At 41.5% G+C, this 16,388-nt stretch overlaps 1 protein-coding gene across 1 annotated transcript in view; it reads left to right on the top strand.

Annotated features, from left to right (window-relative positions):
- Window positions 1-9,863: 9,863 nt before the first annotated feature.
- Window positions 9,864-16,388, top strand: part of LOC124271197 (sodium- and chloride-dependent glycine transporter 2-like) — a 30,869-nt gene continuing 24,344 nt past the window's right edge. Inside the window, exon 1 of the mRNA XM_046706278.1 lies at window positions 9,864-9,987. The gene's annotated coding sequence lies outside the window, so the exon portion shown is untranslated. The remainder of the gene's footprint in view (window positions 9,988-16,388) is intronic.

The raw sequence follows: 16,388 nt of genomic DNA, 5'->3' as shown, positions 1-16,388 counted from the left end.
CTGAATTTTTGACAGTCATGTTATCTCATCAACACAATGACTTGGCCGCCAGCAGGACCATACATAAAAGTGCCAGCACATGTTTGCATCACCACGGGCAATCTGGGTTCCATGTGATGAGTCACCACGTTATAATATGCTGTAATATTGAAACCATGGTTGTTTTATACGCAGCTGGCGGTATTCTTTGCTTCTTTTCTGAGTTGGCCACTGGTGTTTGGGGACAAGTGAGTGAGTTTAGATTTATGCCGCTTTGAGCAAAATTCTAGCAATATCATCAGAAAAGGACTTCACACATTGTACCCTAACGGGGAATCGAACACGGGTCTTCGGCGTGCCCTGCTTTAACCACGAGGCCCACCACTCTTTTTGTAAAAAGATTCCAGAAGATTCTGGTTCGTTAATCATTATCATCAATTACTTTACTAGAAACAAGTTTAAGTAAATACTGAATAGGAAATCTTGCATGATGACTCTTCAATGTACTCTTGCACAAAGCTTTACATTATGTGAAAGTGGGTTATAAATCAGAAACGGGATGAAAAACGTTATGGAACGTTTGAAAACACACAGTTTGCCCATGGGGAAAACACCATTGGGGTGTGGTCAGAGTATGTTAATCTATACGGATGTGGTCAGTGTATGTAGATGTTTAGAGGTGTGGTCAGTGTATGTAAATGTATAGGGGTGAGGTCAGTGTATGTAGATGTATAGGGGTGTGGTCAGTGTATGTTAATGTATAGAGGTGTGGTCAGTGTATGTAAATGTATAGAGGTGAGGTCTGTGTATGTAAATGTATAGGGGTGTGGTCAGTGTATGTAGATGTATGTAGAGGTGTGGTCAGTGTGTAGATGTATATGGGTGTGGTCAGTGTATGTAGATGTATAGGGGTGTGGTCAGTGTATGTAAATGTATAGGGTGAGGTCAGTGTGTATGTAGAGGTATAGGGGTGTGGTCAGTGTACGTTAATGTATAGAGGTGTGGTCAGTGTATGTAAATGTATAGAGGTGAGGTCTGTGTATGTAGATGTATAGGGGTGTGGTCAGTGTATGTAGATGTATAGAGGTGTGGTCAGTGTGTGTAGATGTATATGGGTGTGGTCAGTGTATGTAAAATGTATAGAGGTGAGGTCTGTGTATGTAAATGTATAGGGGGTGTGGTCAGTGTATGTAGATGTATAGAGGTGTGGTCAGTGTGTGTAGATGTATAGGGGTGTGGTCAGTGTATGTAGATGTTTAGAGGTGTGATCAGTGTATGTTGATCTATACGGATGTGGTCAGTGTATGTAGATGTATGGAGGTGTGGTCAGTGTATGTAGATGCATAGGGGTGTGGTCAGTGTATGTTAATGTATAGGGGGTGTGGTCAGTGTATGTAAATACATAGGGGTGAGGTCAGTGTATGTAGATGTATAGGGGTGTGGTCAGTGTATGTTAATGTATAGAGGTGTGGTCAGTGTATGTAAATGTATAGAGGTGAGGTCTGTGTATGTAGATGTATAGGGGTGTGGTCAGTGTATGTAGATGTATAGAGGTGTGGTCAGTGTGTGTAGATGTATATGGGTGTGGTCAGTGTATGTAAATGTATAGAGGTGAGGTCTGTGTATGTAAATGTATAGGGGTGTAGTCAGTGTATGTAGATGTATAGAGGTGTGGTCAGTGTGTGTAGATGTATAGGGGTGTGGTCAGTGTATGTAGATGTTTAGAGGTGTGATCAGTGTATGTTAATCTATACGGATGTGGTCAGTGTATGTAGATGTATGGAGGTGTGGTCAGTGTATGTAGATGTATATGGGTGTGGTAAGTGTATGTAAATATATAGAGGTGAGGTCAGTGTATATAAATGTATACGGGTGTGGTCAGTGTATGTAGATGTATAGGGGGTGTGGTCAGTGTATGTTAATATATAAGGGTGTGGTCAGTGTATGTAAATGTATAGGGGTGTGGTCAGTGTATGTAGATGTATAGAGGTGAGGTCAGTGTATATAAATGTAAAGGGGCGTGGTCAGTGTATGTAGATGTATAGGGGGTGTGGCCAGGGTTTTCATGTATGGGAGTGTGGTCAGTGTATGTTAATTTATAGGGGCGTTGTCAGTTTGTGGATATATATATATATATATATATAAGGGCGTGGTCAGTGTATGTTAATGTATAGGGCTGTGGTCAGTGTTTGTTAATGTATAGAGGTGTGGTCAGTGTACGCTAATGTAAAGGGGCGTGGTCAGTTTGTGTTTAAGTATAGGAGTATTAGTGTGTTCAGTGTATGTATATCTATAGACAAACGATGCTAATATTAATCTTTTATCCAAAACGGGGCGGGTATCATGTGATCACTAAATGGTTACAATGGCATAAAAACATCACAACAATAACTATTTATCAATGCGTCCCGTGTTTTACGCATGATATTCCGGAATATAGGCAAACGGTCACGGTGCCAAAGTAACCATAACAACGCATACACGCAATAGTCAAAACAGGAATATACAACTTACGGGACGGCCATGCGTCTGTCAAGCTTGTATACTGGATCTCACCTATCATTCTCCATCTCATTTACACGCTCACAGGTTATAACAACGTTTATGACTGCATGCAGATTACTTCAAACTGGTCATTCGCAGATTACAACTTTTCTAGATTCTATATTTCAGACTTCAATGCGTTTTTAATTTTTTTGGCTTCCGTATACCTTGCCTTTAACTTATGTTTGTGTGTTCAGGGTACCCAAACTACACCGTCATTCCATACAATACCTACTGTCTTCAAGATAATATTGTATGCCCACTATTAGCTGCTATCTTTCAGCAGTCAAATGTTTCAATGATACATCCTAGGCCCAAGTCACTCTACAGTGATACGACCTGGGCCCAAGACACTATACAGTGATACAGCCCTAGGGCCAAGTCACTCTACAGTGATACAGCCTAGGCCCAAGACACTTTACAGTGATACTTCCTAGGCCCAAGTCACTTTACAGTGATACTTCCTAGGCCCAAGTCACTATATACAGTGATACTTCCTAGGCCCAAGTCACTTTACAGTGATACTTCCTAGGCCCAAGTCACTTTACAGTGATACTTCCTAGGCCCAAGTCACTCATACAGTGATACTTCCTAGGCCCAAGTCACTTACAGTGATACACCCTAGGCCCAAGTCACTCTACAGTGATACAGCCTAGGCCCAAGTCACTATACAGTGATACTTCCTAGGGCCCAAGTCACTTTACAGTGATACTTCCTAGGCCCAAGTCACTCAGTGATACTTCCTAGGCTCACTACAGTGTGATACTTCCTAGGCCCAAGTCACTCTACAGTGATACTTCCTAGGCCCAAGTCACTATACAGTGATACTTCCTAGGCCCAAGTCACTATACAGTGATACATCCTAGGCCCAAGTCACTACAGTATGATACAGTGATACCCAAGTCACTAGATACTTCCTAGGCCCAAGTCACTTTACAGTGATACTTCCTAGGCCCAAGTCACTATACAGTGATACTTCCTAGGCCCAAGTCACTATACGGCGATACATCCTGGGCCCAAGTCACTATACAGTGATACAAGTCACTAGGCTTCCTTGGGCCCAAGTCACTTTACAGTGATACTTCCTAGGCCCAAGTCACTATACAGTGATACTTCCTAGGCCCAAGTCACTATACAGTGATACATCCTGGGCCCAAAGTCACTCTACAGTGATACATCCTAGGCCCAAGTCACTATACAGTGATACTTCCTAGGCCCAAGTCACTATACAGTGATACTTCCTAGGCCCAAGTCACTATACAGTGATACAGCCTAGGCCCAAGTCACTCTACAGTGATACATCCTAGGCCCAAGTCACTGATACAGCCTAGGCCCAAGTCACTTTACAGTGATACAGGCAAGTCACTATACAGTGATACTTCCCTAGGCCCAAGTCACTATACAGTGATACTTCCTAGGCCCAAAGTCACTATACAGTGATACACTCCTAGGCCCAAGTCACTATACAGTGATACTTCCTAGGCCCAAGTCACTATAGTGATACTTCCTAGGCCCAAGTCACTATACAGTGATACATCCCTGGGCCCAAGTCACTCTTACAGTGATACATCCTGGGCCCAAGTCACTTTACAGTGATACTTCCTAGGCCCAAGTCACTATACAGTGATACTAGGCCCAAGTCACTAGGTGATACCCTAGGCCCAAGTCACTATACAGTGATACATCCTGGGGCCCAAGTCACTATACAGTGATACAGCCTGGGCCCAAGTCACTATACAGTGATACAGCCTAGGCCCAAGTCACTCTACAGTGATACTTCCTAGGCCCAAGTCACTATACAGTGATACTTCCTAGGCCCAAGTCACTCTACAGTGATGCTTCCTAGGCCCAAGTCACTATACAGTGATACATCCTGGGCCCAAGTCACTATACAGTGATACAGCCTAGGCCCAAGTCACTATACAGTGATACTTCCTAGGCCCAAGTCACTATTACAGTGATACTTCCTAGGCCCAAGTCACTATACAGTGATGATACTTCCTTGGGCCCAAGTCACTATACAGTGATACAGCCTGGGCCCAAGTCACTATACAGTGATACATCCTAGGCCCAAGTCACTATACAGTGATACTTCCTAGGCCCAAGTCACTTTACAGTGATACTTCCTGGGCCCAAGTCACTATACAGTGATACTTCCTAGGCCCAAGTCACTATACAGGTGATACATCCTGGGCCCAAGTCACTATACAGTGATACATCCTGGGCCCAAGTCACTTTATACAGTGATACTTCCTAGGCCCAAGTCACTTTACAGTGATACTTCCTAGGCCCAAGTCACTATACAGTGATACATCCTGGGCCCAAGTCACTATACAGTGATACAGCCTAGGCCCAAGTCACTATACAGTGATACTTCCTAGGCCCAAGTCACTAAGTCACTGATACTGATACAGCCTGGGCCCAAGTCACTATACAGTGATACAGCCTAGGCCCAAGTCACTCTACAGTGATACTTCCTGGGCCCAAGTCACTATACAGTGATACAGCCTAGGCCCAAGTCACTATACAGTGATACAGCCCTGGGCCCAAGTCTAGGATACCCCAAGTCACTATACAGTGATACTTCCTAGGCCCAAGTCACTTTGATACAGGCCCCATACATCCTGGGCCCAAGTCACTATACAGTGATACAGCCTAGGCCCAAGTCACTATACAGTGATACTTCCTAGGCCCAAGTCACTATACAGTGATACTTCCTAGGCCCAAGTCACTTTACAGTGATACATCCTGGGCCCAAGTCACTCTACAGTGATACAGCCTAGGCCCAAGTCACCTATACAGTGATACTTCCTAGGCCCAAGTCACTTACAGAGGGCCCACAGTGATACATCCTAGGCCCAAGTCACTATACAGTGATACTTCCTAGGCCCAAGTCACTTTACAGTGATACTTCCTAGGCCTAGGCCCAAGTTTCTCTCTACAGTGATACTTCCTAGGCCCAAGTCACTATACAGTGATACATCCTGGGCCCAAGTCACTCTACAGTGATACATCCTAGGCCCAAGTCACTATACAGTGATACATCCTGGGCCTGGTCACTAAGTCATACATACAGTGATACTATCCTGATACATCCCTAGGCCAAGTCACTATACAGTGATACATCCTGGGCCCAAGTCACTATACAGTGATACAGCCTAGGCCCAAGTCACTATACAGTGATACATCCTGGGCCCAAGTCACTATACAGTGATACATCCTAGGGCCCAAGTCACTCTACAGTGATACAGCATCCCTCATAAGTCACTATACAGTGATACATCCTGGGCCCAAGTCACTCTACAGTGATATGTCCTTGACCCAAGTCACTATACAGTGACGCATGAAGATGATTATCACGTTAATGATGTATCGGATGGTATTACATCATGTATTATTCAAATATGTATATAGATGATGTTATATAAACGTACATATCGTAGGTACATCCTGTGGGTATGCAAGTTTTCAATGATAATCTAAAGCGAAATTAGACTGAAAGATTATTCTCCGACGCTTAAACATGTGCCGAAGCGGTTACGTCTGTCGACTGCATTACTGTACGCTTTCGCCGTGAGGGACTGACATCAATTTAGAACTGATGATGATTCGGATCAAAGCAGACTCAAACAGCAGGAAAATAGGATAAACCCATGTGTGTGTCATTAATAGGTACGGCTATGCAAACCGTCACATGTCAGGAAAGGGGTAGCAGTAATTATTTTACATGTTGCAATAAGACATTTAATATGTGTAGCAGGGTCACAATGACGACACGCAAAGTGAATGCAGGGTTGTAAGTTCGATTTATGTCCAAGTGGATGGAGATTTTTTTCAACATACACGATAAACCCTGAAACAATTGTAGCAACAATATAATAACAATATAATAGCAATGTTCGGCATGCTTGCAGAGCATACATTTACATCTATTTATATATATTCAGTATATTAACATTATAAATGTTAATAGAGCTTTGAATGCATGAGCGCCTACAATATTATCTGTACATTAAAACATTACGGAAATATAATGATCGCCGAGGGATTGAACTTTACAAAGATCAGGGGCGATAACTCATGACATGACTTAAACAAAGCCATAAATGGTATCGGTGGCAATCACCGCACAGCATACACTATTTACCTTAGAAGGTTACTATAAAGGAACGATGATTCTGTATGCTAGAATGATATATACACATGATATAAACAGTATTGTACGGCACATTACATACCCTATGTATGGCACAGGGGCCCGTGTTTATGCCTGGCTGTCATAGCAGACGATGGAATAATGTGTGCTGGAAAAAAGATAGATTGCGATCAAAACCAAACCGATTCAGTGTAAACTGTCTATGCAGACATAACAATAAGCATGGAAAGATATATTTTATACACTGTAAAACCTTAGATTGAGACACTTTGCCATTATTTGTGCAAAATGCGATAATAATAATTAGACAACATTCATACACAAAGCATACTCACAATGCCTGGCTTTGAAGTTATTTAATGCTGTTTATGTTTAAAAGGAGGTATATGATACCCATTAAAATGGAAACTTTGCGTTTACCCGCGTGCCGATTACAACACATGTTAACTACCCTGACGGCATTAATTACCCTTATTTAATATACGCTATGTGTTTAAGATTACTTATTGAATTACTGCTACATTAGATATGCATAAACATTATTTAAGATAGTTAGTTTACTAACCTGATGAGAATTAAGTTGACGCCTATGTTCGTCTGTCTGTCACACAAGTTTTGTCAGTTGTGTCAGGGTGCGAGGTGTTCAGGCATAGAAAAAGCATGCAGGTTTGAATGGACCAATCGTAACGTGTTGTCACGGTTGGGTAGACACTATTGGTTGTATTACTAAAACTAAGCGATTAACTATATGAACTACAATAAACTTATTTAAAATACATGAATTATTAACTATTTCATTTCAGTCACTGTAGTGAGTTGAAACAAAGCAATATATTAAAATACATATTTACATTGCATATATCAGCGCCTATTGGATGCTGAAATAAAGATAGAGAATTAATGATTATTTACAATACTTAAAAGCTAACTGGCGCAAACTAATCATAACACTCAGACATACAAAGTATGTCCCTACCACATATGCCACAGAAGATTCCTAATTAACGTAAAGCTATACAGGGCGGTGGAGTAGCCTAGTGGTTAAAGCGTTGGCTCGTCACGCCAAAGACCCGGGTTCGATTCCCACATGGGCACAATGTGTTAAGCCCATTTCTGGTGTCCCCGCCGCGATGTTGCTGGAATATTGCTAAAAGCGGCGTAAAACTAAACTCAGTCAGTCAGTAAAAGCTATACACAGTATTGACTTCCATATATGAGGTAGTTTTATCACGTTTGGGTTCCCAATAGATTTAGAGACAGCCACACAAGTAATTGGCTCTAGCTGATAATGCTTGACTTGAAAACACAGAGCTTTGATGAAGGGAGTATCTTTAGTTTTGCAATGTGCCAGCAATATCACGGCGGGGAACACCACCAGAAACATAGCATTGAGGATTGTAGAAATAAAAACTAACGGAAAAAAGTAACTGTGCATAACATGAAATTGCATAAGATAATAGTCATTTGAAAAGTTTTTTAAATAATCATAAATAGACATGCAGCAAAGCACTTTACGTGAAATTTGATGTCACGTATAGCGCGTGTCACGTGCACTTAGTGCACAATAAACTTACTCACATTTTGCATGATATTTGACACCAGATGTTCACACACCTGATACTGAAAATTGAAGAACGGTTAATTATTCTTGAGCCTCTGAATGTTGTGGAAAACTTCGCGTAAGTCATATCACGGCTTACAGCTTACCATGGGTATGCTGGATACTGGAATAGCCTAAAATAAAGTGGCAAGACATTATTCATTCCATCGAAACACGTTTTCATCTCTATGGAGACGTTTTCAACATAATGGGAACACGAGAGATTTGCCCTGGAGCGGCCGCCCACGCGTGACGTCACGTTAGCAAGACAACCACATTCGGCTGACCCATCTAAGGAATCGATTTCAGACTGCTCTGCCTTAATCAGTTCCAGGACTGTACGGAACCGACTGAGTGAGCACAACATTTGCTGCAACATCTTGCCTGGTGCAGACAGCATCTACGGTACAGGAGACAAGATTGGGATGGTGTTTTGGTCACTGACGAGTCGAGATTTCATCTGGACAGCTCAGATGACAGCGCAAGGATGTACAGACGACGAGGTGAACGGTATGCTGTCGTTGTTCAACATCGACAGTTTGGAGGCGGCGGGGTTATGGTATGGTTTGGGCCGGACACATCTTTTAATTGTCAATGGCAATGACAGCTGCGATTCAGGGATGAGATCATTGGGCCCTTTCATATGCAGCCGTTCATTCAAGGACAGAAACGTAACTTCACGCTTCAGCAAGATAATGCCCGTCCGCATGTTGCTCCTGTTGAGACAGATTTTCTGGACAGCAGAACATTCCGGTACACCCCTGGCCAGCTGTTTCTCCGGACCTACCCCTTATAGAGCACGCTTGGGATGAAATGGAGAGACGTTTACGTCAAGCCCAGAATCAGCGATCGACGTCAGCTGAATTGGGTCAAGAGTTGGTTTTAGACATGGAACAACATTCACAAAGCTTTCTTCAATTTCTTAGTGTCGCCTACGCGTCGTCGTTGTCAGGCCTGCATCAACGCCAATGGTGGACACACACGATACTGAATTTGTAAACTGACTGTTGACACCACATCTCTTCAAGGGCGTGTCACGATGCCTAGAGTCAAATCATACAGCTTTCGATATTATCCTGTCAACAGTTAAACAGTGATTAAGGAAAACACCACAAATCATGTTATTTTCCTTTTCATTAAAAATGGCACAACATTAAATAATGCACAGTTACTTTATTCCAGTAGCATACATAGTTCAGTGAAAACGTGTTATTGTTGATAAAGCATTTGAAATTCACTCTTGGAGATGCTATACTCAAACGTATCTTGGCGAACCTGAGTTGAACTTAGTTTCTTCCTTTGAAAGGGAGTTATGCCTGACGACCTGGCCGTGACTAGTTCATCGTATACTTTCCAATAGAATGACCTTGCCTTACTATCCCTCACCGTCAGAAGTATATGTTTTAACCAAATGGTTAACCAGCTCATAAACTGAACGACGGACAGGTTCTGTTATATGTAACACGCACAGTCCATGTTTCAAATCCACATGTTATATTTGAGATGTCAAACAACCTCCGGAAAGCTGTGAACGAAATGTCACACAACGGCTGAAACGCTATGAATGTCACAGCTGTTTCCAGTGGTTTTTCGAGTGGTTCTGTCCACAATCCGACGAGCCCAAAACATCTGCAATCCTTCGAGTGTTAACAGTGTCATCCAGCACCTTAAACGCCTCATCACTTCCAACGGCTGTCTCTAACATCTGGTACGTAACACTTTCACAACATTATCCCAAAATGTGCCTAAGTGACGAGTTCAGGACGAGCAAATGGCTTAGAGGAGCCAGAGTAGGAGAGCACTAATCCGTGCAGTGATAGTCCGCAACTAGTTCGACTGGTTTCTACTTTCAGTGTAATGTGCCGTATTGATTTAACCACACTTTAAGTACTACACATCCGTGAAGATCAGGGTTAGAATTGTCATCCGCAACCCATGCTTGTCGTAAGAGACGACTGGCGGGATCGGGTGGTCAAGTTCGCTGACTTGGTTGACACATTGTATCCCAATTGCGAAGATCGATGCACATTACGTCAATCACTGGATTGTCTTGTCCTGACTCGATCATTTAACGAACGTCGTCATATAGTTGGAAAGTGCCGAGTGCGGCGTTAAACAACAAACATCAAGCATTACCACATGTCACACACACACAAATACAGTTATCTCGCTTAGCTAATTAGCGATATGTCGTCCATTTTATATTTTATATTTTATATTTTATGATGACGTGTATAGAAATCTATGTTATGGTTACTTGCCAGTTTATAGTGTAAATGTGTGATGGCCTAGTTATCGTACCGTCCACAGGTGTTTACAACGTTCATGTTTATTGTTATTAATATACAACTCCCATAGTCACGATATGACTGAAATACTTCCGATATGACTTTACATTTTAACTCACTCACTCATTCGTGTACATACAGATGTGGTTAAATGGGCATTGATGACAGGATTGGCCGCTCCATATTCGACATTACTGTATTGTTTAATAGAAGCTCGAATGTAGTGATCACACGCCGCTATCGACAGAAACATTGCTTAGTTTGTTTGCCTGTTGTTTAACGTTGCACTCAGTAGTATTCCAGCTAATACTCAGCCTGGGCCAGACACTAAAGTGATCAACAACATAAGCATACCGACTGGGATACGATGACATGTTTCAATGAAGTCAGGGAGCCTGACCTACCGATCCCGATAGTCGCCTCTTTCGACAAGCATGGGTTGCAGATGATCAATTTTAAGCCGGATCTTCACGGGTTACATTGCTGGGGGATATATTAAATTCATAAATTAATTGAGTGGCGGACGTCCTCTTACAGCAAGGCATGCTTTCCTCTTCAGAAGATCTGGTGCTATCACTGAGTTTCACTGATCGTTTCATACGTTCATTGGATTCACCATTTTATCATTTTCACCCCGTTGAAATATGTTTCGGCCGACAATCCAGACGGATTATAACAATGTTCACTGCCAATACATGATTTATGAAGCGGCTGATAATCCAGACGGATTATAACAATGTTCAAAGCTAGTATATGATTTATGAAGCGGCTGATTATTGAGGCGGATTATAACAATGTTTGCTGCTATTATATGATTTATGAAGCGTCTGATAATCCAGACGGATTATAACAATGTTCGCTGCCAATACATGATTTATGAAGCGTCTGATAATCCAGACGGATTATAACAATGTTCGCTGCTAATATATGATTTATGAATCGGCTGATTATTGAGACGGATTATAACAATGTTCGGTCAAGCATGTCTTGCTTGACTGTGTTGAATATTCCATCACAAGGAATAACTATTTCAAATCACGAGCTATGAAGGATCCTTTTATATCAGTTCTCATTTAGTTCTTACATTTTTAAAAGAAATAGATTTGTTAAATGATTTGTAAATAGATAAAAAAATTATGATTGCAAGTTTAAATTAGTAAGACAGGTTGTTAGGGGGTTTAAAGTACTGTAAAATTATTGCCCTCCCGAGAGGGTACGTAAGTCCCAAAACATTCAAAGTAAGTTTAAACTTTCCGCTTGTTTTAATTGTAGGATATGTGTATTTTCAATGCATAGCTAGATTATTTAAATTGCTAACGGCTGAAGGGATGATGTAAATCCAACTAGGACCCATGCAGGAAGCAAATGTACTGTAGGTCCCCATGGTCCCTAGTATTGTGATCTACCTTCAGTTGTTGGCAATCTATGGCCTGTTTTTATATTGTATTGCCATGTATAGTTTTAAAAATTTAGATTTAATAACTAGTTTTAAAGTTTGTCTGTGGTAATCTAGTTGTTTTACTGTCCTTCGTTGACAGGCTTTTATAATGTACCTTTAATTTGTATTAATCTAACTTGATTTAGTCACGATATGGCTGAAATGTGGCCAAAGTGACTTTAAATTTTAACTCACTCACTCACTATAACAATGTTCGCTGCTAATACATGATTTATAAAGCGGCTGATAAATGAGACGGATTACAACAATGTTCAATGCTAGTATATGAGTTATGAAGCGGCTGATTATTGAGACGTATTATAACAATGTTCGCTGCTAATACATGATTTATGAAGCGGCTCATAATTGAGACGGATTACAAATATGTTCAATGCTAGTATATGAGTTATGAAGCGGCTGATTATTGAGACGTATTATAACAATGTTCGCTGCTAATACATGATTTATGGAGCGGCTCATAATTGAGACGGATTACAACAATGTTCAGTGCTAGTATATGATTTATGAAGCGGCACAGTTTGTGAAACTTTTAAAAAGCTGACTTGAATAATTTATGAGTTGAACGGATAAAATTTCCGCGTATTTGTTTATAGTCAGAACACGGATTGATTTTGTCAAATTAAATTCACTGACTTCACCGTCGCGTTGCACATATTTACGAATGACCCTTAAGCGACCGTGACCTCAAGACGACTGCATGGATTGTATTGACTCGCTCTGTGACAGTGTGGAAGGTATGTCATCGTGTTGTCATGGATCGAAGCCCATGGTGTCAATATCTGGATCCGACTGACTGACTGCTGAGGCATTGAGCAACAAACAAACATATTTGAAAGAATATTGAGAATGTGCCAAAATGAAGTATTCCCAAACACCTGATATTGGTACATGTGTCTGAAACCTTTATATGTGTATTCAGTTGCTGTTCTGCTGGATCGAGTAACCCGTTCCATGAGTGAGTGAGTGAGTGAGTTTAGATTTACGCCGCTTTTAGCAATATTCCAGTAATATCACAGCGGTGGGGAATCGGATCCGGATCATCAGCGTGACGAGCGAACGCTCAAATCACTTCGCTACCCACTGCAACCGTTCCAGGAGTGTGTTCCGAAGAAAGAATTAAAACAAGTGTAATGTACAGAGAATGTTGAATCCCAATTATAACATATGTTACATAAACGCTTTCTAAATGACATTGCGTGTTTCTTGTCGTAAGAGGCGACTAACGGGATCGGGTGGTCAGGCTCGCTGACTTGGCTGACACATGTCATCGCTTCCCAATTGCGATGATCGATGCTCATGCTGTTGATCACTGGATTGTCTGGTCCAGACTCAATTATTTACAGACCACCGCCATATAGCTGGAATATTGCTGAGTGCGGCGTAAAACCCAACTGACTCAGTCACTTATTACGTGTTCATAGCTTTCGGTCGTGGGAGCTGTGCCAATTTACGCTTGTTAGAAGGGTAAAAAATAATAATAATAATGTGTCCATTTATATAGCGCCAAACTCAACACTAGGTATGCTCATAGCGCTAACAATCAAGGCACAGCACATTATTACCCCGGATAACCCAAGCTGCCTGTTAGGCGCTAGAAGGTTATAGTCATATGACTTTTTCCACCGGGTACCCATTTTCCTGCTGGGTGAACAGAGACACTTTGGAACAAACTCACTTGCCTAAGGTGATACCACATGTGTCACATGTGCTTCGTTGTGGGGCAGGACTCAAGTCCTAGAAACTCTCAGGAGTCAAGCTGCCAAACAAGGTCACCCATCCAAGGACTCTCCGAGCTCGACGCGGCTTAACTTCACAGATTTGTGACCTGAGCTTTGAGCACATGACCACGCCGCCGCCAGGGTAAACACAGTACGTGATCTAGACTATCAGTTGTCCGACTTCCATTTGTTTGGTAGTCGCGATGGCTGAGTGGGTTAGACGGCTGACTTTGTATACTTTCGATTAGGTGCCTGACTCTGTGAGTGTGGGGGTGAATCCCAAGTGTGACTTAAGCCAAGGTAAATTTCCTTTCAGTCGTCACAATCCACTGATTACTGAATACAGTCGTGGGTAATGTAGCGTTGGGTCTGACCTCTGTCCGACCCACTTGGTTGGTGTAGCTTATATTTCATGAATAGGGCAGTCACGTGAATGTTTTGAAGGTTAATGGAATATAGACAAGACTTTGTATGAGCAAGACCTTGTACATTCTCAAATATAGTGTCGTATACATCAGGACAGACTTCGTGTATATTGCATTGGTATCAGTTTCCAGTTATAGAAGATTGTGTGCTGTATATATTTAAAATCTGTTGTCTGCACCAAATCTTGGAATTGTAGTTATAACTAAGATTTATCATCATTTAAAATTCTGCGGGTCCAAGACCTATAAGTACCACTATCAGTTTCTGGATTACCTGATAGCTTGAAACGACCTGGTAAGTAAACTTTAATTTCTCTTAATAATGTGTTTATTGTTAATATATAACTTTTTAAGTCACAATATGGCTGAAATATTGCCGATGTGACTATAAATTTGAACTCACTCACTCACTCACTTAATAATGTATGTTCAGATAGTTATGGTGCTGAATGACGTGTGTCCATAGACCACATGCTCAGTTGTTAGAGTTCCAGATATCATGTCATGGGTTGCAACATGCTATGAGGCAGAGTTATACATTGTGCACCGATGTTTCACCTATTGTGCATTATACCTGTATAGTCAGTGAGGGGCAGTGGTGGGCTATATTTAGACCTGTGCTACAACCATATCGGCATGTCCAGTGGCACTGAGAACGAAGCAGAATGATCTGGAAACCTTACTCTAGAATCAAGTGCCTTCGAGCCTATTGTGGAGTTTCCTGGGCATTTTCTTAAATATATGAGGTAAGCGAGTTATTGCCTTTCATCTCGCATTGCAACACAAGTCAGTATAAGACAAGCATTGTGTGACAATCAGGATTACCCTAGTTGCACGTTGGCCTACTGTTACTGATATAAGACAAGCATTGTATGACAATCAGTATTACCCTAGTTGCACGTTGGCCTACTGTTACTGATATAAGACAAGCATTTTTTGACAATCAGTATTACCCTAGTTGCACGTTGGCCTACTGTTACTGATATAAGACCAGCATTGTGTGACAATCAGTATTACCCTAGTTGCACGTTGGCCTACTGTCACTGATATAAAGCCAGCATTGCGTGACAATCAGTATAACCCTAGTTGCACGTTGGCCTACTGTCACTGATATAAAGCCAGCATTGTGTGACAATCAGTATAACCCTAGTTGCACGTTGGCCTACTGTTACTGATATAAGACCAGCATTGTGTGACAATCAGTATTACCCTAGTTGCACGTTAGACTACTGTTACTGATATAAGACCAGCACTGTGTGACAATCAGTATTACCCTAGTTGCACGTTGAACTACTGTTACTGATATAAGACCAGCACTGTGTGACAATCAGTATTACCCTAGTTGCACGTTGAACTACTGTTACTGATATAAGACCAGCACTGTGTGACTATCAGTATTACCCTAGTTGCACGTTGACCTACTGTTACTGATATAAGACCAGCACTGTGTGACAATCAGTATTACCCTAGTTGCATGTTAGACTACTGTTACTGATATAAGACCAGCATTGTGTGACAATCAGTATTACCCTAGTTGCACGTTGGATTACTGTTACTGATATAAAACAAGCATTGTGTGACAATCAGTATTACCCTAGTTGCACGTTGGACTACTCTTACTGATATAAGACCAGCACTGTGTGACAATCAGTATTACCCTAGTTGCATGTTAGACTACTGTGACTGATATAAGACCAGCACTGTGTGACAATCAGTATTACCCTAGTTGCACGTTGGATTACTGTTGCTGATATAAAACCAGCATTGTGTGACAATCAGTATTACCCTAGTTGCACGTTGACCTACTATTACTGATATAAGACCAGCATTGTGTGACAATCAGTATTACCCTAGTTGCACGTTGGACTACTGTTACTGATATAAAACCAGCATTGTGTGACAATCAGTATTACCCTAGTTGCATGCTAGACTACTGTGACTGATATAAGACCAGCACTGTTTGACAATCGGTATTACCCTAGTTGCACGTTGGATTACTGTTGCTGATATAAAACCAGCATTGTGTGACAATCAGTATTACCCTAGTTGCACGTTGGACTACTCTTACTGATATAAGACCAGCACTGTGTGACAATCAGTATTACCCTAGTTGCATGTTAGACTACTGTGACTGATATAAGACCAGCACTGTGTGACAATCAGTATTACCCTAGTTGTACGTTGGACTACTGTTACTGATATAAGACCAGCATTGTGTG

Source organism: Haliotis rubra, unplaced genomic scaffold, assembly GCF_003918875.1.
Source record: "Haliotis rubra isolate DU_JTF1 unplaced genomic scaffold, ASM391887v1 Scf1583, whole genome shotgun sequence".
Lineage (NCBI taxonomy): Eukaryota > Metazoa > Mollusca > Gastropoda > Lepetellida > Haliotidae > Haliotis > Haliotis rubra.
This window is presented reverse-complemented; position numbering and strand designations above follow the sequence as displayed.